The sequence below is a fragment of the Antechinus flavipes genome, chromosome 2, assembly GCF_016432865.1.
Source record: "Antechinus flavipes isolate AdamAnt ecotype Samford, QLD, Australia chromosome 2, AdamAnt_v2, whole genome shotgun sequence".
Lineage (NCBI taxonomy): Eukaryota > Metazoa > Chordata > Mammalia > Dasyuromorphia > Dasyuridae > Antechinus > Antechinus flavipes.
Window position 1 is genome coordinate 619,005,389 of NC_067399.1, and position 24,351 is coordinate 619,029,739.

Genomic DNA, 24,351 nt, shown 5'->3' on the forward strand with positions numbered 1-24,351 from the left:
TCTCACATATGCTGTACTCATAAACTTTTTTTAAGGATGGTAAAGACACGGATGGTACTGTAAGCATCAGGGAAGCAGGGGCAGATTGAGGATTGGTGAGAGAGAAGATGATAAAAGAGACATTCTACTGAAGAAGACAAGAGGAAATGGGATCATTTATATATGCAATGGAGTTTGTTTTAGCAAGAAAAAGGGCCACCTTTTCATTCGAGACAAGAGTGACTAAGGAGATAGTTGAGGATGACATCTGAGTAATGTGAGATAGCAAGAAGGAAAAAAAAGGTAGCACTCAGCATATGGCCTCAGTGACTTGGATTCAAATTCTTCCTTAGTTGCTTGTTATCTATGTGATGCTAGACAAGTCCCTTAATATCTCTGATTCTCAGTTTCCTTATTTGTAAAATAATAACAATGATAAATCTACTTCATAGAATTGATAATAAGAGTGTATATACAGTGATTGTTAAACCTTCAAGTGCCATATAGGAGGAAGAAGAAGAAGAGGAGAAAGAAAGGGAGGAGGAGAACAAGAACAATGAGAAGAAGCTATTATATATTCTTCCCTTGCTTTAAAAAAAATAACAACAACCATATGACACACTTGGAAATTTCAGAATGTTCTATAATTTAAAAAAATTAATTATTTGGAAGTGAGGGGATAGGAAGGTAGTCCATATTGATAGATTAAAAACTGGCATGTTTCTGAGGTTTGGTGCAGGGTAAACTTTAGAAAAGAGTATTTTTTCCAGGATGACAAAACAAAAGAAGGAAAAAATAAGTGAAGGAAACAGCAACTGTTGTTCAGCTGCTTCCCCTGTACCCACTAGGGAGTGTCTTCAGGCACCCCTGAAACATGCATCTTCTGGCATCTGCAAGAGCAGCTGTTGTTGGATGAGGAGAGATAGTTGCACCCCAACCCTTTCCAGTTCAAAAGGACAGTGTGTACTGCCAGGGAGATGAGGCTGCCAGAATCAGCAACCCCTACAATTTCATCAAATTTTGGAAGTTAGATTGGCCCTTAGGGATCATTTAGTCAAGTATCATCATTTCACATGTGATGAAATATATTCAAAAAGATGATGACTTGCCCTATATAACATGGGTAGTAAGGGTCAGAGTCAAGCATCAGTCCAGTTCTTCTGATTCCAAATCCAGTGCTCTGTTCCCTCTATCTTCAAACTTGGTCTCAACCAATATCCTTGTGCTTGATCCCATACTTCACAGCTGAATCCAACTATCACTTCAAATTATCTCAGACATTTATTTTATAACCTAGGCTTTTTTTTTACTATTTAATATAACAGATGTTTTTCTTTATGCATTGCTTCAGAATATTGATCTCTGACTATTTTGAATAATGAGAAGGGGGAAATAAAAACTTATATAATGTTTTCTATGAACACGGCATTAATGATAAGCAGTTTTTACAAATATCATCTCATTAGATTCTTGCAACAAGAAGTAGGTATTATTATTATCCTAATTTTACAATTGAAGAAACTGAGGCAGAGTTCAGATCAATTGTTCCAGCTCACATAGGAAATAAGTATCTTAAAGCCATTTTTGAACTCAATTCCTCATGATTCAATGCAACAATGTTCTATCTACTGCACCACCAGTTACCTCCAATGGTTCCTTGTACTAACAAGTTTTTTGCCCATTGAACTTCCTGCTCTTCCCTTTCCCTCATACCTTATTGGCAAAGTAGATTGTTTGGTTCTAGGCAGAATCCATGAAGCACAAACAAGTCTGGGCCAATCACCATGAAAGCCAACAATTCAAGGTCAACATTTAGTGGCAAACTAAAGAAAATCCATTCCATCTCAAAGGTTTTTAGTGCCCACCGTATGTATGGAAACAAAAGAACCCACAAACTAATAGAAGTATGAAATTTAACTTAATTTTGAAAACTGCTTCCTAGGGTAAATTGGATAAGGGAATAGGTGCCAAGAGAAACAAGAGGTGACCGTGTAGGAAAGGAAGTAAAGGTAGCCTGATGGTTGGAGAGAATTCTGGACTTGGGCTCAGGAGAGATACAGATTTAAGAAGAAGATCATAAATCTCATCTTTGGAAAAGAAAACTCTCCAAGCATTATCTTGGCCACCACTTTCCCCTTTTTCTCAGAGTTTCGTTATTATTTTATTCATTCAAAAGGAGATAGGGAATAAAGATGATCAAACCTATAAGTTGGAAACTAAAGCAGAGAACTCTTGTACAGGAATGATTTATTGGCAGAACTTGGAGACATTAATGAAGATTGGTTATTCCAATTTTGCTCATGTGAACATCAAGGAATAAAAGTAAATAACATTGAGTGCTTGTATATACAGAATAGGTATAGTTCCCACTTCTCTTTTGTTGTACCCAAAGTAGAGGAAAAAAACAAAGGATTTTGTATCAAAATATCTAAGTATAAATCCTAACTTTGGACTCAATGGTTGCTGATCTTAGACAAATTACCTGAATTCTCTAGTGCCCAGTATCTATAATTTGTATCTATAATATTTTAAAGTTTGCAACTTTCTTTTTCTTAAGAGAATGATTTCTATAAAAGCTTTTTTATTTTCAAAATACATACAAATATAGTTTTCAACATTTCAACATTCAGGCAAAACTTTGTATTCCAATTTTTTCTCCCTCCCTTCCCATCTTCCCCCTCCCCTAAACAGCAAGTAATCCAATATAGGTTAAACATGTGAAATTCTTCTAAACATATTAAGAGAATAAGTCTTAGAAGTCATTGACACACTGTATTTTGGTTTTGTTAAAATGTAAACTCTTTGTAAGCAGGTATTGTTTCATTTGTTGTATCTTCAGCAACATGATGCTGGAGCCTGAGCCTAGAGTCAGGGAGACCTGGATTCAAATATAGCCTCAGACATTGGTCAAATAGTTTAATCTTTATCTTCCTCATTTTTCAACTACAAAATGAGGATAATAATAATACCTACCTCCTACGAGTGTTGTGAGAATTACATTAGTTCATACAACTCTTAGCACAGAGACTACCACCTGGTAGGTTCATAGGATTATTAGAATATGGATTTAGCTCTGGGAGGGACCTTCAAGGCCGACAAGCTTTATCCCCCATGTTATAGATGAGGAAACTATGGCTGAGAAGAGTTGAATTGCCAAGAGGCATATAGCTATTAAGTGCCAGAGGCCTTCCTAACTCCTACTCCATTGAGTTTTTCATAGTTACCTTTCATAGTTACTCCACTTCCTTTTCTGCAGAGTTAGAGAATGCCATTAAATGTTGGCAACATCTCCTGGCACTAAATTTACCCAAAGGAACTGGGTATTCCATTATCACATCCATAATCATCAAATACACTGAAATAACTTTCTGTTCTCTCAGGGTAAATCCATAACTTTTTTTTTCAATAAAATACAACTATGTGGGTATAAATGTAGAGAGGGCATCAGAAAGAGAAAATGTACCATACAAAGATAGAGTTATCCACAATACTGTTTTCAGATAGAAAAGTATTAATTCATTAATCTGCTTATATCAGGGTTTCTTAATTTGGGATTCATAGGCTGATTTCAGGAGGTATGTGAACTTGGATAATTACCATTATCACCACCACCACCACCACCACTGTCACCTCTAACTATTACTACTACTGCTACTAGTACTACTACTATAATTATAGCTACTACTAGTACTACTGCTACTATTACTAGTACTATTATTTTATTTTCACCAACCTCTAAGTGCAATTACCATTTCCTTAAATTATTTTAAAACAGTCATCTGAGGAGTTCCTAACTTTCCCCAGACTGACAAAATTGTCCATGGTACATATGTGCATACACACACACACACACACACACACACACACACACACTGTTGTTTAGTTGTTTCTTTTGTGAACAATTCTTCACAACCCTATTTGGGTTTTCTTGGCAAAGATATTGGAGTGGTTTGCCATTTCTTTCTCTGCCTCGTTTTACAGATGCGGGATCTTTTCCCTCACCAAATAAGATTAAGTTAATTTCCCAGCATCACACAGCTATTGAATGTCATATGTCTAAGGCTTGATTTGAACTCAGGTTCTCCTGACTTCAGGGCCATCTAGTTCCATCTAGCTGTCCCTGTATTCACTCTTTAAATATGTTCTGATTCCTCCATTGCCCAGCTATGGGTATCAGTTTTCTCATTTGTAAAGTGAAAGGGTTAAATGAGATGATCTTTAGAGTTCCTTTAACTCTAAATGTTATAAGCCCAACCTATGAACAGTTTCTTCTAACCATGTAGCCCCAGAAAGAGAAATAGATCTGTATTGAGTAAGTATAGAATTGAGTAAATATATTTTGTTTCCCAGTGTGATGGTATTTGGTTAATAGAAAAATACATGGTCAAGTCCATCAAATAATGATAATTTTGACAAAAATGATAACTATAATAGTGTTAAATAGTTATGATCTCATATCTTCCAAGGATTTAGAATTTATAAAACCTAAAAATCTCTAGATTTTCCTATTCTAAGCCAAATGAAGTAATATTTGTGAAGCACTTAGCCCAGTGTTTGACATATAGTAGGCACTTAATAAATGCATATTCTCTTCCCTCCTCCCTTCCTACAAATTATCTATTTTAACAGCATGGGATCTGAGGTTCAGACAAGGTCACATGCATAATACATGCCAGCAAACTGTAATTAGCTGTTTCTGAAACAGGAACAAGTGAGCGTGTGTGTGTGTGTGTGTGTGTGTGTGTGTGTGTGTGTGTGTGTTCTTCTGAAAAGAGAAGAATTTCTCTAGAGTGAAGCTGCAGTCATAGCCAGTTTGGGGACAGGACAGGAAAGAAAGGATGGTTTGTCCTCTGAATTTGGGTCTCTAGATTGTAAATGCAAAACTTTATCCAATATACACTGCTGTTTCTTATCTGTTAGAGCATCTCATGGTTTCTAAGCTACAGAGGTGGTGGCTTACTAATAATAACTAGCATCTATATTATGCTTGAAAGTTGGCAAAGTATTTTACATATGTTACCTCATTTGATCTTCATAATAACCTTATGAGGTAAGTAATCTTTTTATCCCTGTTTTACAGATGAGAAAACCGAGGCTGGGAGTAGTTGCTTCTTGCAGGATCTCTCAGCTAGCAAGAGTCTGACTTAAGATTCAAACTCAAATTTGCCTAATACTATGTCCATCCAGCACTTTATTCCCTGTACCATCTAGCTGCATCCCAAGAAGAATGGTTTCATTACCTATGTCTAGGAGAAGCATACTCTATAGTATTTTAGAGCTGATCAATTATATAGATATGGTAGAATGTGTGTCATTTGATGCCCAGCATCTTATTCATTGCCAAAAACACATTATTATTCTCACCATAACTGACGATAAAAATGTACCTATTTATTTTCAATGGAACATCCTTCCTCCTAGAAGATGTGGCTGACTGTTTGACATTTGATATTATAGCAATACTCAGAAATAATGCTTCTACCTTAGAGGGGCAATCCCTTTTTAATAAGTACCCTTATAATATCTGGTTCTTTGTATACTTTAATGATTCAAAAAATTGTGATTTCATTGGTCTGTGTATTCCCTCATAAGTTCATAAATGTCTCATAACTTAGCAGGTATTTTCATAAATGGCTGTGGTTAGAAAATCATGAGCTGGTAGCCAACCTTCTGGGCATAGATGTCCCTTCATTCTGCTAAGCTGGGCCTAATGTAACAAGAGCCAGGATATGAAGCCTTTCCCACAATTTTGTCTATGCCAGAACTTGAGATCTGATGCCAAAACCTTTGAGAACTTAAGGCCAGCTTCAATAAGGCAAGAAAGTAAGATCCAGTCTCTTCCTACTGGGTCTGCCTTTGGGCTGACAGATGGACCACTGTAACCCACCCTTTCTTGATCTGATTAAAACTAATTCTCTTAAGCAAGAAAGCCTGTATAACAGATGTCTTCAACAAGGTCTGCTCTTGTCAGATTCAATCTTTTTAACAAAAACATGGTGCTAATGATTTGTAGTTTTCCTAACTGCATTTGAGTGAAATCACAAAGGAGTTTATATATTTGTTTTAAAAATCATGTTATATGCTATGTAAAATTTTGTTCTTTAAGTTTCTGCCAGAGGCTAAGGACTCCAAATATCTTTAAACCAATAGTCTAATTCAGAATGCAATCTGCAAAATATTGTAAGGAATTTAATTTGGTCATTAGCAAATAAACTTCCATAAACATTTAATAATACCTAATTAAATATTTAACTTATACCTTATAAAAGTATGCAAAGAGCATTGAATCAGGGTCTGTAAAGGATAATAAAGGTCAAACAGGCATCTTTTCTGCTATTCTGGAGCCCATGATCTAATGGGGGAGGGAGATATGACACATAAATAATCACAATATCTCTTATGTATGAGGGAGGTGCAACACAATTGCCATGTGAGATCAAAGGGAGAAAAGCCATTTACTTATTGTAGGGGCTAGGGAAGACTTCACTTAGCAAATTACATTTGATCTTGACCTTGAAAGATGAGTAGTATTTCAAAAAGCAGAAATGGTAGGCATAGGGGTAGAGTAAGAGGAAATATGTATCTTACACATAATTGACACTTAATCATTATTTTTTTCAAATGATTTGACTTGAATTGAAAGATAGAATGGTATTCAATTTTCCATGGTCTTGAAAGCAGAGTAAGCAATTTTAACTTTTTTTCAATTAGCAATCAGAAGCCATTAAAGAGTTGTGAGTAGAAGAAGAACATGATTAGATCTGGACACAAGAAAGATGAATATAGCATTGGTGAGAAGGATAAATTTGCAAAAATAATAAACAGAAATAGATAGATAGAAAAAAAGAGAGATGGATGGATGGATGGATGGATAGATAGATGCCAAGAGAGAGTGAAAGGGAGAGGGAGAAAAAGACAAACAGATGAATAGATGAATAACTGTTTACTATGTGCTATTCATTATGCTAAGAACAAGCAAACAAGATAGTCCCTGCTCTCAAGGAACTTTCATTTTAATGGAGGAAGACAACATATAAATTGAAAAAGGAGAATCTATGTGTGTGATGGTACAGAGTGAAGTTGACAATTGTGGAGATCTAGTGCCTTCGAAAATAAAATAAACTCACCTACCAGAACCATCAAATACAGGAACAGGGTCCAAAGTTTCACTATGGGGAAATAAGGATAGGGAAGAGTACAGGCAACAAGGTGGGGAGATGGTGGGAAGATCACAGTGTGAATGAAAAATAAACGTGATAAGAGAGATTAGAGGACTATTACATTAATTATACAGGAATATGATAATGAGATCCAATGTAAATGTGGCACCAGTAGTAACAGAAATTAGGAAGTAATATGATGAGTCAGGTATGAAAGGGATTGCAGAGTTAATGCAATAATATTTGACTGATTAGATTGAAGGGTGGAGAGAAGAAGGGGACAGAGACAGAGCCAATGTTTCAAACATGGGTGAATGAATGAATAATGGTGATAATTGTATGAAAGAAAAGATGAGAAGAGAAAGCAAGTTTGGAGAAAAAAAATGTTTAGTACTTTACATACTGAGTTTGAGATGTTGGTGCTATCCCCAGATTGAAATATCTAGAGCCAGCTGAAAATGTGAATTTAGGGATCAGGAGGAATGTTAGAATTTGAAAGGTTAATTTGGGAGTCAACTTTTAGAAATGGCAGTTAGAACTATGAGTATAAATGAGATTCCAAGAAAGAAGAAAATAGCCAAGAACAGAACTTTGATGAAACTCAATACTGAGACATAGGGAAAGAAATCACAGAAGATGAGAGAGCAATAAATAGATAAAATACTTAGAAACCAAGAGAAAATGAAAGGTTCATCAAGGAAGGATGAGTACTGACAAAAGGCAATGGATTTTTTCAATAAGGAAATTATTAGAGAATTCTGAGAGATTAATAATTTTAGTAGAGACATGCAGTGCAATGGATAGATTACTATTCCTGGAATCAGGAAGACTCATTTTCCTGAGTCCAGATCTAACTTTAGATACTTACTAGCTGTGGACCCCGAGCAGACTATTTAATGTCTTTTGTCTCAGTTTCCTCATCTGTAAAATCAGCAGAAGAAGAAAACAGCAAACCACTCTAGTATGTGAAGAAAATCCCAAATGGGGTTACAAAGAGTCAGACATAACTGAAACAAACAAGAGTTATGAAAAGAAAAAAACAGACTGGAAAGGACTGAGAAGAGATCAGGTAAAGGATGGAGAAGAAGATGCTAATCCATTTTTTAAATAGTTGAGATAAGATGGTAACAAAATAAGGTACAAGGAAGAATTTTTTAGGACTGTTGAGACTTGGATGTGCTCATAGCTGCATAGGCTCATGGCAGCCCTTGCGTTCAACAGTCCTTTTCCAATTCTCATTTCATGCTCCACAGTGATTATTCCAAACTCTTTCCTCTGGCTAGACCATACCTGGAATGTCATATTTAATTCTGGGTAACACATTTTAGGGAACAGATTGATAAACTTGGGAGTGTCCAGAGACAGAACATAAGGAATGTGAAGAGAACAAAAATTTTGCCATATAAGAATTGGCTGCAAGAATTCTACAGATGTTTGGTTTGGAGACTAGCATTGGCCCCTGCCTCTTGGCCACATTTGATGTTGACACAGCACACTGATCGTGCATCTATCTGCCCTATTTCATACTCAGATTTTATTTCCCCATAACAGTCTCCTATCAGCTACCTTATCTACTCTAGAAACTCTGGAAGGAAAGTCTTTGATTTTATTTTAGAAAAAGAAAGAGAAATAAAAGAAAATGAAATCGAAAAGGAAGGAAGGAGAGGAAAGGAAGGAAGGAAGGAAGGAAGGAAGGAAGGAAGGAAGGAAGGAAGGAAGGAAGGAAGGAAGGAAGGAAGGAAGGAAGGAAAGAAGGAGGAAAAGAAAAGAGAGAAGAAAAGAAAGAAGGAAGGGAGAGAGGGAAGAAGGGAGAGAGGAATGAAAATTGAAATTCAAGATTGGGAAGCAAGAAGAGAAGGAGGGAGGAAGGGAGAAGAAAAAAGAAAAGTAAAATCCTATACAGCTCAGCATATAATAGTTGCTGATGTTGCCCTTTCACTTGCTGATGTTGGTTACACCCCATCATTTAAGATGCTTGGAAAGCTCTTAAAATATTCCAAAGTGAAAATATACAGTAACAAGTTCAGGGAAAAATACTGATACTATATTAATAATAAATATTATATATGTATATATGCATGCATATATACATGTGTTTATGTCTCTATGTACATATATATTTAGTTATATTTGAAGCAAAAAATTTCTCAAAGGGCCAAAATATTAAATATTCCTCAAAAAATTAATCAAGAGAATCAAAATTTTCTCCAAACTTGCTTTCTCTTCTCATCTTTTCTTTCATACAACTATCACCATTATTCACTCATTCACCCATGTTTGAAACATTGGCTCTGTCTTTGTCTTCTTCTCTCCACCCTTCTCTGCTCCCTCTCTGTGTCTATTTACATTCACATACATACAATGATGGTGATATATCTAGCACTTTAAGGATTAGCATAGAAATATCTGTTTAGCATTTTTCAGTTTTCTCAACCCTATAAAGTAGTTACCATGTTATAATGCTAATTTTGCACAGAAGAAAACTGAGACTTGGAAAGATTAAGTGATTCATATATGGACACACAGGTAGAAAGTATGACAGGCAAGATTTAAATTGAGATCTCTCTTGTTTCCTGGCAAGTATATGTAGAAATGCAGTTATAACTGTGTATGTATACATGTAATTATTCTCTGCAAATGTTTAGTGCTAAATTAATTGGGAAAGAAAAAAAAGTTTGATAAGAAAAAGAAAGAACTAATTGAATTTACTATCTTACTCTCCTTCTGCAAAGATTAAGAAAAGGGATACATAAAGAAGCCATACACCTAAAATAAGATATTTTGAAAGGTAACATTTTTATGCCTGTGTACATTGACAAGTAAGAGAAATTACATATCACATTCAAATGTTATATAAACCAGATCTTCAGGGACTATATAAAATTCATAGCTATCATTTATATGGAACCTACCATGTGCAGGGATTGTTGTAAGTACATTACAAATATTTATCTAATTTGATCACTTCAACAACCCTGTGTGCTATTAATACCACCATTTTACAACTAAAGAAACTGAGTTAGACTTGTCCAAGGTGACACAGCTAGGAATTTTCTGAGGCTTGATTCGAAGTCAGGTATCATCTAGCTATCTCGGTACACATGATAAGTGTTTAATATGTGGTTCTGATAGATTGATTAAAAGTATTAACATACTACACAACTGCACAAACACAATGCAGAATGCTGTTTTCCTCTTATTCAAATCGAGATCCAATTCATTGTCTCTCTATAATGTCAATCCTAGATACACAGTCCAGATGCACTAATTTAGTGGACTGGCCCCATCCACCAATATGTTATAGTTTAGACAAGAGGCATTTTTCATCCTTCTATTTTGTTTTTGTTTTTTTCTGTTAGGATTGTGAAGCCAATCTCTTTTTTAGTAATCATTAGCTTATATTAGAGTCATAGAATGTAAGTTCTTTCAGATCATTCCTCCCTTTCTTTTTGGCAGAGAACGCTGATTAGAATCCATATGCCCGAACATCTCATTTGAAATCAATATACTTTATTTCTGCTTAAAAAGAATAATTTGATTTCTAAGCTAAGACAATAAGCAATATCATTGTGACTCTGCTCCGCACAAGGCTTTCCCAAGAGTCTATGGAGAGGGGGAAGAACCAAACAGTCCATTAAAAATGCAGAGATATATAGTTACATCATAAAGGGAGCCTGTTAAGTTAAAAATTACTGCAGTTAAAGACTATCTCGATTTCAGAGGTTAGTAGAAGGCACAGAGACTTAAGGAATTAAATGTGAATATCTTCTCCTTTAAACAATAATACTGTGCTAATTATGTCATGTCTTAGTCCTCTTAGCCAATCCAATAAGAATTTATTTATTAAGTACCTACTCTATACATGGTTAGAAACAGCTAAGGAATCAGGATAATGTGGATTCAAATAATACTTCTGAAATATATTGGTTGTGTAATACTAAGCAAATCACTCACCCTCTCAGAACCCAGATGATTCTCTTAAGACTTCAAGTTTCAAAATGATAGCCACTGATTTACAATAAGTAAAATGACTTTTCTCATTGCAATTTCCTATAGTGAAGAAAGCATAAGAGCAGAATGGCAGCCTTTCCAAAAAGTTGCAAGGAACTCTTCTAAGTACAAGGGATGCAAAAATAATTATTATAGAAGAGATGTAGCAAACTATTGCAAACAGCAAAAAAAAAAAATAGGTGGGTGAAAAATACTTATTTTCTAGATTATGACATATTGGTGGAGGGCTATTCCACTGAGTTGATGTGTTTGTACTATGTACCAAAGGTTTACAATGCAGATGGACATTGGGTTGGGTCCAAATGGAATAATAAGAAGAAATTTATATGTTATTTTCACACTTTTAAACAATCAAAGATCAACAAGAATTATTAAGCATTTATTATGTGCCAAGAACTGTGTTAATAGTTGGGGATATAAAGAAAGGGCAAAATTATTGTCATTGCCCTCAAGGAACATACATTCTAATGGAGGGGAGGGAAAAAATAAGAACATACGAGATAAGCAATGATATATGGTTGAAAAAATTTTGGAACATCATAATAACTAAGGAACTAATGTTCCTTAGGTAAACTATGTGTCCCAATGGAAAAGTGCATGGTAAATTCAAATAAGCTAGAGCATTTGTCATTGAAACAGTGAGGTTTTGAAGTGTGTGTGTGTGTGTGTGTGTGTGTGTGTGTGTGTGTATGTGTTTATTTAGGTTAATGAAAAAGGAAAATCAATTTCTTACTACTTAACAGGTTAGGAAAGTGTTTTCTCTTTGGTTCAACTTTAAGTTCATGAGATATGCAAACTGGTAAATGCAACCCACTTACTGCCTTCCCTTATTACATTAGGAGGATGAAAACAATTCCTATGGTAATTTACATTTTAATCTAATATCACTTCACCTCATTATATCTAACTGATAAAATTATGTCCATCTTTATTAAAAACTTGTTATCAATTTCTCACATGTTGAAAAGAGCAGGTGACTGAGGATAGGTTTCTCTTTTACCAAATTAATGCATTTGTTTGGAATACTCATGAAGAAGGACTTTGCCAGTTTAGAGGGTTGGTGTCTGATTGAGAGGTCTCTGATACCTATTGCCCAAAATGGTCACATAACTTCTTCCACTATCTCATAAGACCACATTTCCTCATGCAACAGACAAAACATCCATTAAGTGACTCGCATGTAGCAAAGCCTAGGCTAGAGTCTTGTCAGTCATTTTAAATTGGAACTTCTTGAAATGAGTCTTGTCCTAGGAATTTGCATTGGTAATACATATTCAAAAAGCAGCAGTTTACTATAGAATGAGATGCTCGTCCTTCCCTTGATTTCTTTGACTTTTTTGTTATAATCAATAAATGTATGAATGCCCCCGTCAAAAAAGATTGAGAAAATAAATGCTGCAAAGACTTGAAGAAGGAAGAAATAAAAAATAAGTTATAGTAGATAATGGAAGGCTTTATCAAAGTGATAGAGACTTTGAGGGCAGGTAGGTAGCACAGTGGATAGAGTGAGAAAGACCTAACTTTAAATCTGGCCTCAGATACTAGCTGTGTAATCCTGGATAAGTCACTTTACTCTGTTTGCCTCCATTTAATTATCTGTCAAATGAGCTGGAGAAGGAAATGCCAGGTCATCCCATTATCTTTTCCAAGAAAATTTCAAAAGGGATCACCAAGAGTCATATATGACTGAAATGACGGAACAACACAATTGCCAAGAGGTAAGGAAGTAATCACGAAAAGTCTCCAATACTCTTCAGCATACTAAAATGCTATAGAGTGGACATACATACCCACAGAGACACACACATCAAGAAGAGAGCATAGACCTTTGGTCAACCCAGTGACCTAGCAACGAGATATGTACTTGAATACTAAAGAGACTCATTCCTAAGCTTGGTTAACAATTGTGAGCAAAAAAAGTGAGGGGAGTGCTTATAGCTAAAAGAGCATGGGTCCCAGAGTAAAGAAAGCAGAATTACAATCATAACTATATATATTTGACTTGTAGTCAAATAAACTGAATGGGTTAAAATCAGAATTAATCTTTGACTCTCTCATCTTACCAACATTAAGGAAATCATGGCAGCTTGAATTTCTAGGATGAGAAAGATGATTGAAGATAGTGAAGAATACAATTGTAATGGGAGGATAAAATTTTGCTGTAAATACTGTGGTTATCAAGATATGACTAGACCTTAGGAAAAATGATTTATGAGAACATATGTCTGCTAGACATATGTTATTATTGTTATTGTTATAATCAATCATAATACAAATATAATCATATTTTATGATATATAATAACCATATAATGATATATGACTAGCATTTATTTAAACACTTTAAGATTTACAAAGCACTTTACACGCATTAGCTCATTCCATCTTCACAACAACCTTTGAGAGGGAGGTGCCATTATTACCCCGACTTTCATAGATGAGGAATCTGAAATGGAAAAAGCTGAATGACTTCTCTTCAAACAACTGAAAATAATTGAGTTAGGATTTCAGGTCTTCCTGCCTCTGATTCAGCTTTCTATGTCTTCTGCTACCTGCCTGCCTGCCTCTTGCTATCTAAAAATGATACAGGAATATTTTATAAAAAGTTATATAGATTCTCGATTCAGTTCCTATAAAAGAAGAAGAAGTAAAGTTCTCAATACTTCAATAATCATCACAAATTCAGATTTTAAAATCCACCCAATAGATAATTCTGGCACAGCAATCTTTTCTTGGTTAACTTTCTCTTACACATTTGCATTTATTGGGCCTAGGTTAAAAACCCTGGCATATAGTGACCCTGCCCCCACCATGAATGGAATACAATGGGATTATTATGAAGGTTGGATATCTGTTGGCCATTGGAAAGGATACAACAAAGGATGTTTTAAGGATTGGGGAGAGCTGGGTTTGTCAATAGGTACATAGCCTTATTGGGCTACTCTTGCTTATGCTTCAGTTCCTTCTCATTCCATGATCTACAATGATTATCCTAAGCCCCTCTCCTGACTAAACCATACAAGGTTTCATATTCAATTCTGGCTAACACACTTTAGGAAGCTCATTGATAAACTCAAGAGTGTTCAGAGGAAGTATGTAAGAATCTTGAAGAGACTAAAGATTTTGCCATATAAAAATTGGCTACAAGAACTCTACAAATATTTGGTTTGAACAATAATCTACTCCCTTGACTTTTGGTTACATCTCACTTTGACAAAACTTACTGGACTTCCCAGCCTAGACAACCAAGTACTATGTCCAATACTTCTTTTCTATTTTCTCTTTGTGCTCAGCACAAAGTACAAAGTAGTCACTAGGAAGACATTGAATTATATTAAAAGAAAATAGCCAATTTTGGGAACTTCCTAATGTGGCTATTAGCAATTATAATATCAGATTGTTTTCTAGTGTTTAATGTGCCTGTATCATTTCTAGTTAATTGTCACTATATAATGTAATATTGATCACTAATCTACAAGAAGAAAGTAATTAGACCAAATACTAAAAGATAAATCTGAATGCCTTGAGGAAGAAGAAATTTGGCTTCCAAGCTTGCTGTATTGATATTCATTCTCCAACTAACTCCTAAACTATAAATTCTGAGAAGCTAACATGCCTTAGATATCTACAATTTCACTTTCTGTGATGTATTTAGTGATGAGTTTGCACCAGACAATTCTAATGCTTAGAAAGGAGATGAGCAACCATACGTTTATTGTTCAGCTCACAATTCATTAAAACAATTATCTCACACTGCATTTTTGACCTTTTTAATGAGGAAGAAGATAAAGGAAGAGAGAAAAGCATAAAATGAGAAGTGAAATCTGAAAAGACACCAAATTATTGGAAGAAAACACAAGATATATGTGGCAAAAGATACAGCCAATTGAAAAGCCAGTAACTAGATTCCCCTAGTGAATGATCTAACTCATTATATTTTAGCTAAGAAATTTTAAAAATGGTCCTTAGACTTTCATCAAGTTGAGTGAATGAATGGATGAAGGAATAAGTGTATGGACGAAAAAGCATTTATTAATCATGCTCACTAAAGGTGCATATTGCCCAGGTCTCTGTCCTGAGCTATTTTCTCTTCTCTTTCTCTATTATTTTATTTAATGATCTCATCATTTCTATGTTAATACTTCTCAGATTGACATATCCAGCCCTTTCCTCTCTTCTAACCTTGACACTCCAGGTAAAATCTCCAAGACACTTTTCCTGATCCAATACCTCCACCTCCAGCTACCATCGTTCTTAGTTTTTTTCCCCCTCTTGATATTGCTTGAAAATATTTTTGCATTTCTGATTTACGTATATGTCATATACCTTATCCCATTCTCCCAGTAGTACATTGAGGACAGGGATTGTTTAGTTTCTGTCTTGCAGTACCAGCACCTAGCATTGTGTCTTTTACATAATAAGTACCTAAATGTTTGCTAATTCAAATTTATATAACTCAGTGCTGGCCAAGTAAAATGGTCTCCCATTCCAAGGACCTCCCTAATGCAAGTTACCACAAATTATTTCTCTCTGAATAGAGTGGTGCATAATACCAGACAGCTCCAACATCCAGGAAGTTAACATTTCCAGAGACATTATCATAGGACAGCACAGTCACTCAACTTCCTTTGGCCTGTCCTTTTGTGAGAGACCAGACTAAACTCCTGTCATACTGTGATTTAAACTTGATAAAACTACAGCTAGTTTCAAACTGTAATCTCCCTCTCCATCCATCGATTGTGGGCTTATCCCACATCCATCACACAAGCCAGCTGGCTTGTGTCTCTTGCACCTTTAGCCTCCCTTTCACAATCTCTGGTGGGTCAGGACTTGCCGGCACAATTGTAAAATTAAGAGATCCTGATGGAACTGGTAGCAGCAGTAGACAAAACTTAAGAAAAGAAAAAGAAAAGAGGATGTAGAACTAGAGTTAAAGCAACCACAGAAATTATTTCACCACACATTCATCACAACTTGTCTCTTTAACCTCCAGTATCTGTATTATTCCACTTGCTATTTTTGACACTTCCCAATTACTGAATTGTTACCTTTTCTGCTGGCAGTCTGATCCACTAGATTGAGCCATTAGTAGGGGAGGATATTAGTCAGAGAGGTAGAAACCCTGGAGAAACTTGTGCTACTGCTCCCAGATCATGAAAGCCTTTTGTGAACTCATCTTACCTGAATAGATCATTTAGCATCATATTTTATTTTTAATAATAATTGGCTTTCATCTGGGGAAGGAGGTGGGGAGAAGAAGAGGAAAAATTGGAACAAAAGGTTTTGCAACTGTCAATGCTGAAAAATTATCCATGCATATATCTTGTAAATAAAAAGCTATAATAAAAAATAAAATAAATGTATGGTACAATTAAAAAAACAAAAAATAATAATAATTGGCTTTAAAGAATTGGAAATGGAATGGGGAGTGCCTATCAATTAGAAAATAGATAAACAGGTCACACTGTATGTATTGAAGGAATTCTATTATTTGTTAGGTAAAAATTGAAAAGGGGGCTGACTTCAGAAAAAGCTGAAAAGATTTGCATGAATGGTTGCAAAGGGAAGTAAGCAAAACCCAGGAGAAAATTGTTATAATGACAACACTATTGTAAAGACAAACAACTCGGAAAAACATGTTCAAGACAATTTACCAAGAACAATTCTAGAGAACTCATGATGGACTAAAGTACTCAACTTCAAAAAAGGAGATGATAAACAGAGTACAGATTGGAACATATTTTTTTGATTTAGCCAATGCAAAAATTTGTTTTGCTAATTTATACATATTTGCAGCAGGGATTTTGTTTTTCTTGCTTTCTCAGTTAAGAATAGAGGGAAAGGAAAGAAAGGAGGATATTTTATTGAAAATAAAATATAATTTAATTTTTAAAAATAATAGTCTCATAATAATCCAAGGGGAAGGAATTTATGTCTAATTACTATAGTTTTGTAGATGAGTAAACTGAGGCTCCAAGACTTAATTCCAATTAAAGAACTAGAAAGTGTTAGAAGTATAATTTGAACCCAGCTCTTCCTAACTGCAGATTCTATTATCTACTAGGCAACTGTTCCTTACCCAATTTACAACAAATAGTGACAATTAAATAGTTTGGAAAAGCCATCTTTGCTCCTCCTTTAAAGGGTATATCTGACTGTCCTACATGGTCTTCTAGTTTTGTTTTTTGTTTGCTTTGTTTGTATATTTGGGTTGGGGAGATGGGTTTTTTTTTGTTTTTGTTTTGTTTACAAAACAGCACTTTCCCATTTACTTCTTTACAATATAAAGCAGGGCTCCTTAAACTTTTTCCACTTGAAACCCCTTTTCATCCAAGAAAATTTTCTGCAACCCTATGTATATAGGTATGTAAAATAGATATATAATTTCATTACCCCCACATTCAGTTATGTGACCCTATATGGGGTTTCAACCCACAGTTTAAGAAGCTTTGGTATAAAAAGCATCTGCTTCCTTACTACTACAGGTGTTTAGACCTATTAGCAGAAAGATATCTTGGAAGATAATGAAGGACTATCAGTTCTCCAGAGGACTCCAAGCATTTGGTTATTCTCTTCCTTCCCTTAAAAAAAATCACAGCAGCCTTTTCATAGACATTTTTATCAATTTAGTAAGTGAGTGTTTTTTTATCCCAGGGAACACAAAGTTTTTCCCTTGACAGGAAGGAGATCCAGGATAGGCCCCTGCATTTAAGAGTTAAAAGGAATCAGAGTGTCTAAAAGAAGATTGGTATTATGCACATTATACTTGTAATGAAATCACATATAAGGTGGGCAGGCAGATGGACGTGGGCTACTGTTTTTCTCTGCATCATTAGTAGCTTTACATTAGGGTTTTCCAGATGCAAAATCTAAAAAAGTACTTCCTAGAATCATGACTGATTTCTATGATATAATATGCAAGATACATATAAACCCTGCAAATACTTATTAATTAGCAATTCTGCTTCAGAGATACCAGCAAAAAGACATTATTAAACTATGGTTAATATATTAACTAAATATATTTCATTTCTGGGAGAAAAAAATAGCTTCCAAGGTGCTTTAATAATGTTAAGAGATGAAATAGTTTTCAAAATGCTTTTACTAATGTATTGTATTACCTTTTTTTATGAGTAGAGTAAGAAATCATGGTTGGATTCCTCAAATGAAGGAATGATTGAGCACTCATTAAGTGCAAGACAACTAGGCCAGTGGATGGAGGGTTGGCTCAGGAGTCAGGGGAAATCTGAGTTCAAAGTTGGCTGCAGCCACTTACTAGCCATATTACCCTGAACAAATCACTTCACTCTGCCTCTGTAAAATAAACTGGAGAAGGAAAGGTAAACTTTCCCCCCAATATCTTTGCCATAAAAACTACAAATGGGTCATATAAAGTTGGACAAGACTGAAACAACTCAATAACAATATTTGCAAGGCTCTCAGGGGAATAACGGCCTCATAAATATAAAAGCAAAACAGTCCCTGCTCTAGAGGAGCTCATGTTCTAGTAAAGGGAATCAAAGAATATGATGTTTCAACTATGAATCAGATAGAACAGTCCCATTGTCCTCATGTTCAGTAGCAAAGCATAATAAATGTACATTCTTTAAATAATAAAATCACATTAATTTCTAATGTTGAACTACTGGAAAGCCTGAGGATTTTGGCGGTAATTTTCTTTTCCTGGTCTTTATTGGCTGTGCCTTCTAGGGAGGCAGAGTCTTCAGACAACCTGCAGAAGCATTTAAATAAGTCCCTTTCCACAAGGGATGATTCCCCAAACAATGGTTTTGGGGAACTGGGCTTGAAGTAGAACTAGTGGTCTGAGAGAAGTGCTCAGGCTCTTGGGCTCAGGGTCCTGGGCTGTCTCCAGCATAGTGGAGCTTTTGGTTGCTTATTTAGACAACCTCCTTTCTCTCTCACAGGGGGTCTTGTTATTTCAGATAAGACAGTTTTTTTGTCCTGTGAGTAGCAGGTGGTCAGTGGTTGGTGAGGTTGGCAGCATCTTCTCCATAGCAGTTGATCACTTGAATGATGACTCTGGGGTTGAGTTTAAAGCAGGGTTAGTGATAAAGCAGGGGGTGGGAAGGAGAGCGACAATCATTCCCAAGGATCTCAAGATTTCTAGTCTCTTGACAGCATCCATAATTAGAGATCATACTTAAAACATAAATACCCTAAATACAGCAATAGGGGAAAGGAACTGGAACATGATCTTATTGGTACATGGGGAGTCCCAAGTGAGGAAAATCCCTCTATTAATTCAAGTCAGCATCTTCTTTACAATTTAGAGACTTCAAAAGTTGCTTCTGTCACTAAGAGTTTGAATGACTGGCCTACGATCACAAATCTGTTTGTCAGAGGTGCAATCTGAATCCACAGTTCTGTGGCTAAAAGGTTAGCTCTCAAGACCAGCCATACATCTTTGGATAAGTTACTTGTACTTGTGGAATTAATTTTCACACTGGGAGTTGAATAGATTAATTAAATCAGAGATACAAACCTCCCCTCCTCATAAATTACATTGTAGGAGTAGGCATTTAGGAGAATAATCCCTAATTCAATGAGATAGTCCCTCTCTGATAGTTATAGTAAAAGTAGTAGTAGTAGGAGGAGGAGGAGAGGAGGAGGAGGAGGAGTAGGAGTAGGAGTAAAGCCAAGCATTATTAATAAAATTGATTACAATTTTCATATAAAGGTCAGCAAAGAGTTTTATATGTTATCTCATTTGAACTTCACAACAATCCTGTAGGTACTTTTATCATCCCCATTTCAAAGATGAGTGTGCTAAAACTGGCACAAAATAAATAATGTATATTTATATAACATAATATAATATATATAATATATCATATAGCTATTAAATATTAGAGGCAAGATTCAAAATCAGATCACCCTCATGTCAAGTCCTTCACTCTATCAAATAAAACATGAACTTCCCTCTATATATAATAATGATTTTGATGAGACCAATCTGTAGGGGTGCTATGGAATTAGCAATGGGGATCTGCACATTGGAAGTCGATCTGATACTCCAATCTAAGTTAAAATCTCTTAGGATCCTCAATAAAGGGTTCCAGAGACTCATCTAAAATCCTGCCTACAAATAGAAAAACAATGATATTAACTAAAGGATACTGAGGTTCTATACATAGGAAATTTTTCTAATACATAAATTTGGAGACTTTATATTCCTTGTGCCATTTATTCTTCAGTTTGGGGAAGAAAATCAGGTTGTTTTGAAATCAAAGAAAAACTGTCATGTTATATCCCTTTAAATCAGGATAGGAAATATTGTCTCATGAAGACTGCCATTTATCCTTCCCCTAAGGGGTATTATCAAATGACTCAAGCCATCTACATGAAACAAGCTTTTGTATTGAATTAGACTTGGCTCTAAATGTATTCTTTTATCGCAACTCAGATCCTTCCTCTCCTTTTTTGGACAGAGATTATACAAAATAATTTTAGGGGAAGAAAGATATTAAAGGTGAGCCAGAATGTTGGCTGAATAGAGTATAGAAGAGTTTTCCTAAGGCCAGAGCCATAACTAGTACATTTTATGCCTTGAGGAGAAGTCATCAAAAAAACAAAAACAAAAAACAAAAAAACTCAAGAATCTCTTTTAGATAAATTCAATTGGAGAGATTGGGAAGGGATTGGAGAGTCAGAACCCTAGGACACAGCAAGGATGGTCTTCAAATAACTCTAGGATAAGGCCCTGAGAACAAGCACATTCTCATGTCTGGTAGCTTCTAGTTTTACTACTTATTTCAGGTAACAGAGCTCAAGCTACTGAAGGGGTGTAACCATCTAAAGTTCACAACCCTGTGGCAAAGGCTAGGCACTTTATCCTAGTTATTTCTGTGCCTGGAACTAAATGAAAAATGTTTCTTTTAGCTTTCTTTTAAAGCTTTAATACTGGGGAAAGAGGCAGGGAAGAGTTGGGGGAGGAGGAAGAACTATTGCTTTGCTCATTGCCTTCAGTCTGTGGTTTCATTCCTCTTTGAAATATGACTCATTGCCAAGCAATTTGAGACATTTGCAGTGAAAGCCTCTGTCAGAGACTATGATTGGTGAAGTGTGGCTAGCTTTAGGAAAAGAAAATGATCTTGGTAGAATAGCTTTTTCCTTAAAAAAAAAAATTGCTTTTTTCTGGTTTTATATCACATGGATCTCACCCTGGAACCCTTCTTCTTACCATAAAGTCATCCCTGAGAAGGTTTTTTTTTAAAGAAAGAAAAAAAAAAATAATCAGCAAAACCAATCAATATATCAAAAATATTTGATGTTCTATTCAATGTCCTATACCTGTAGTCCCTAGTCTCTGTAAAGGAACAAGAGGAGAAATGCCTTCTTCTACCTCTTTTATGAGATCAAGGTTAATCGTTTATATTTTCTCAATGTCGTTATGATTATTTTGTGGTGGTTGTTGTTTCCATTCATATCACACCTTCCCTCTGTAAATCACAGCCTGTTTATCCTGTATGTGGCTCATTGGTACATATTTAGTTATTGTCTCCCCCTCTCATATTATGAGCTCCCTGAGACATGGGGCTGTTCTTTGTCTTCCTTGGTATCTCCAAAACTTAGCACCCTATCACATAGGTGCTTAACAAATGCTTGCTAACTGATGTGGGTCTTATATTGTGGATATAGTTTTCCTAGCTCTGCTCCTCTTTGACATTGCAAAAAGTTCATCAAAGTCTTTTTTTGCTTCTTGCTTTTCATAATATTCATAATTTTTCTTTTTTATTGAAGGTTTTTATTTTCAAAACACCTTGCAGATAATTTTTCACTATTGACCCTTGCAAAACCTTGTGTTCCAATTTTCTCCCCCTTCCTCTGACCGCCTTCCCTAGATGACAAGTAATCCAATACATGTTAAAATATATATATATATATATATATATATATATACATATATATATAAATCCAATATAGTCATACATGTTTATATAATTATCTTGCTGCACAAGAAAAATCAGATCAAAAACTGAGAAAGAAAATAAAATTCAAGCAAACAACAACAAAAGAAGTGAAAATGCTAAGTTGTGATCCATCCTCAGTTCCCACAGTCCTCCCTCTGGATGTAGATGGCTCTCATCATCACAAGATCATTGGAACTGGCCTGATATTCATCATTTCTTAGAGCCACATACCATATTCTGTTTACCATTTCCCAGTCAATGGCATCTGCTTTGTTTCCATTTATATTATTATGAAAAGTGATGCCATAAAAATTTTGGAGTATTTGGGACCTTGATCACATAATAAGTAGTGAATAGCTGAGCATATGGATAGGTACTATGACAGACAAGATCTTTCCTGGGAAATGCATGGACACACAGGATAACTTTTTAAATATCTTTTCTAGCTGACAGATGCTTCAGCAAGACCAAACATTGAAGACAAAAAGGGATTCAGGCCCCTGTATTAATACAATTCACAAGACCACCTGGAAGAACTTTTCTTCTTTCTCTTCTTTTTTATAGGCCCTCTCATATTTTGTCTTTTCACCCTAAAACTGCAAAATAAACAATTGCAAAATAATCTAGTGACCCTCTCTGAAGCAGCATTGGCACATAGACCCTTCCTTAGCTTGGCTACACAAGTGTTAATGCTGCTACTGATTTGCAGGACAGAATATCAAGTCCTAACATATCTTTAAAAATACCTCTTTTACCAGTTTTATTTCATTTTGCAGTAACAGTATTTGGAACATTTAATGCCCCTGAGTTAATCAGAGACTCCATACCTGAAAATTAAGTTGTTAAAATCAATAACAGATAACAGGGAAACAATTCTAAGAACTGGATAAGTCAGTAACACCCCTTTCTCCCTATCTAGAACTTAAGTTTGAGACATGATTTGATGTGGAAAAATATTATTAGTAGAAACTTTCTGTACAACACTAGTAAAACTAATATTTAACTTCTTTTTGATAAGTTAGTCATGTCAGACTAAGATTTTTAGAGTTCTTGGCTCTTATGGAGCCAAGATGTGGAGGAGGACTGCTCACTGAACTCAGAAGGAACCTGTCTGAAATTAATCCTTAATACTTCTTAGTGTGTCTCTCCCCTTCCTTCCTCTGCCCTGACCCAACATGGCCAAGTCACTTAATCATATCCTAATCCATAAAATAAGGAAAATAATAAGGATTATTGGAGGATGAAATTAAAATCATGTATATAATTTTATTTTATCCTATACATATGTCAACTTTTATTACTTGCTATCTTTCTTCCAACCTCAGAATAACATAGGAACATTTATTTATTCAATTGCTGCTTCTGCTTTCTACAAATTAGTATACAAGCCAAGTGCATTAACTATAGAAGTTTTGATGGACCCCTGTTCAGAATAAAAAAAGAGCTATTGGTCCTTCTATATAGATTTGCTCTCCTTGAAAAATTTCTGCACATCAATCACCATGCTGGTTGGGATATACTGGGAAGAGCATCTAATTGGGAGTCTAATCTGGATTCAAATATTAATTCTTGCAAATAACAATCTCTGTCTTTTTGGGCAAGTCATTTAAGGACCTTGGGTCTCAGTTCTCTCATTAGTAAAATGAAGGTGCTGGACAAGATGAACTCTAACACTGGGTCCTGATCTGTTTCTATGATGCACTGATCTAGTATTCTCCTGATAATCCATTTTACTATTGAAAGCAAAAGTTAATGATTTTATAGGAAAATCATATCATCATCATTACTGTGTGCCTAATTTTAACATATGTGTATGTAAATATAAATTACATCTACATATATATGTGTGTATATATATGCAAACACACACTCTTATACAGAAAGGGGACATGTATACAGAGAGGGGAAGACACAGAGAGAGACAGAGAGAGACAGAGAGAGACAGAGAGAGACAGAGACAGAGAGAGACAGAGAGACAGAGAGAGAGTAGTATCCATAGGGAGCAAACAACATCACAACAAAACTCCCCTACGATTGGAAATTCAAGCTGCTGTTAAGAATTTGTGGAAAGAAAGCAGTCAGGGAAAATGATCCTTCACCAGAAAATAGCAAAAGTTTAGAGATAATGAAATTTAAAATGAGCTGAAGCCAGCATTTTATAATTTCTAGAACTATATCAAGTGTGATTTTATTTTGCAGTAACAGTATTTGGAACATTTAATACCAAAAAAAATGCTGAGTTAATCAGAGTCTCCATACCTGAAAATTAAG

The 24,351-nt window shown here is 35.2% G+C and overlaps 1 protein-coding gene across 2 annotated transcripts in view; it reads left to right on the forward strand.

Annotated features, from left to right (window-relative positions):
* The window catches only part of ARHGAP22 (Rho GTPase activating protein 22), a 402,535-nt gene that overhangs the window by 10,047 nt on the left and 368,137 nt on the right, over positions 1-24,351 (forward strand). The window lies entirely within an intron of this gene.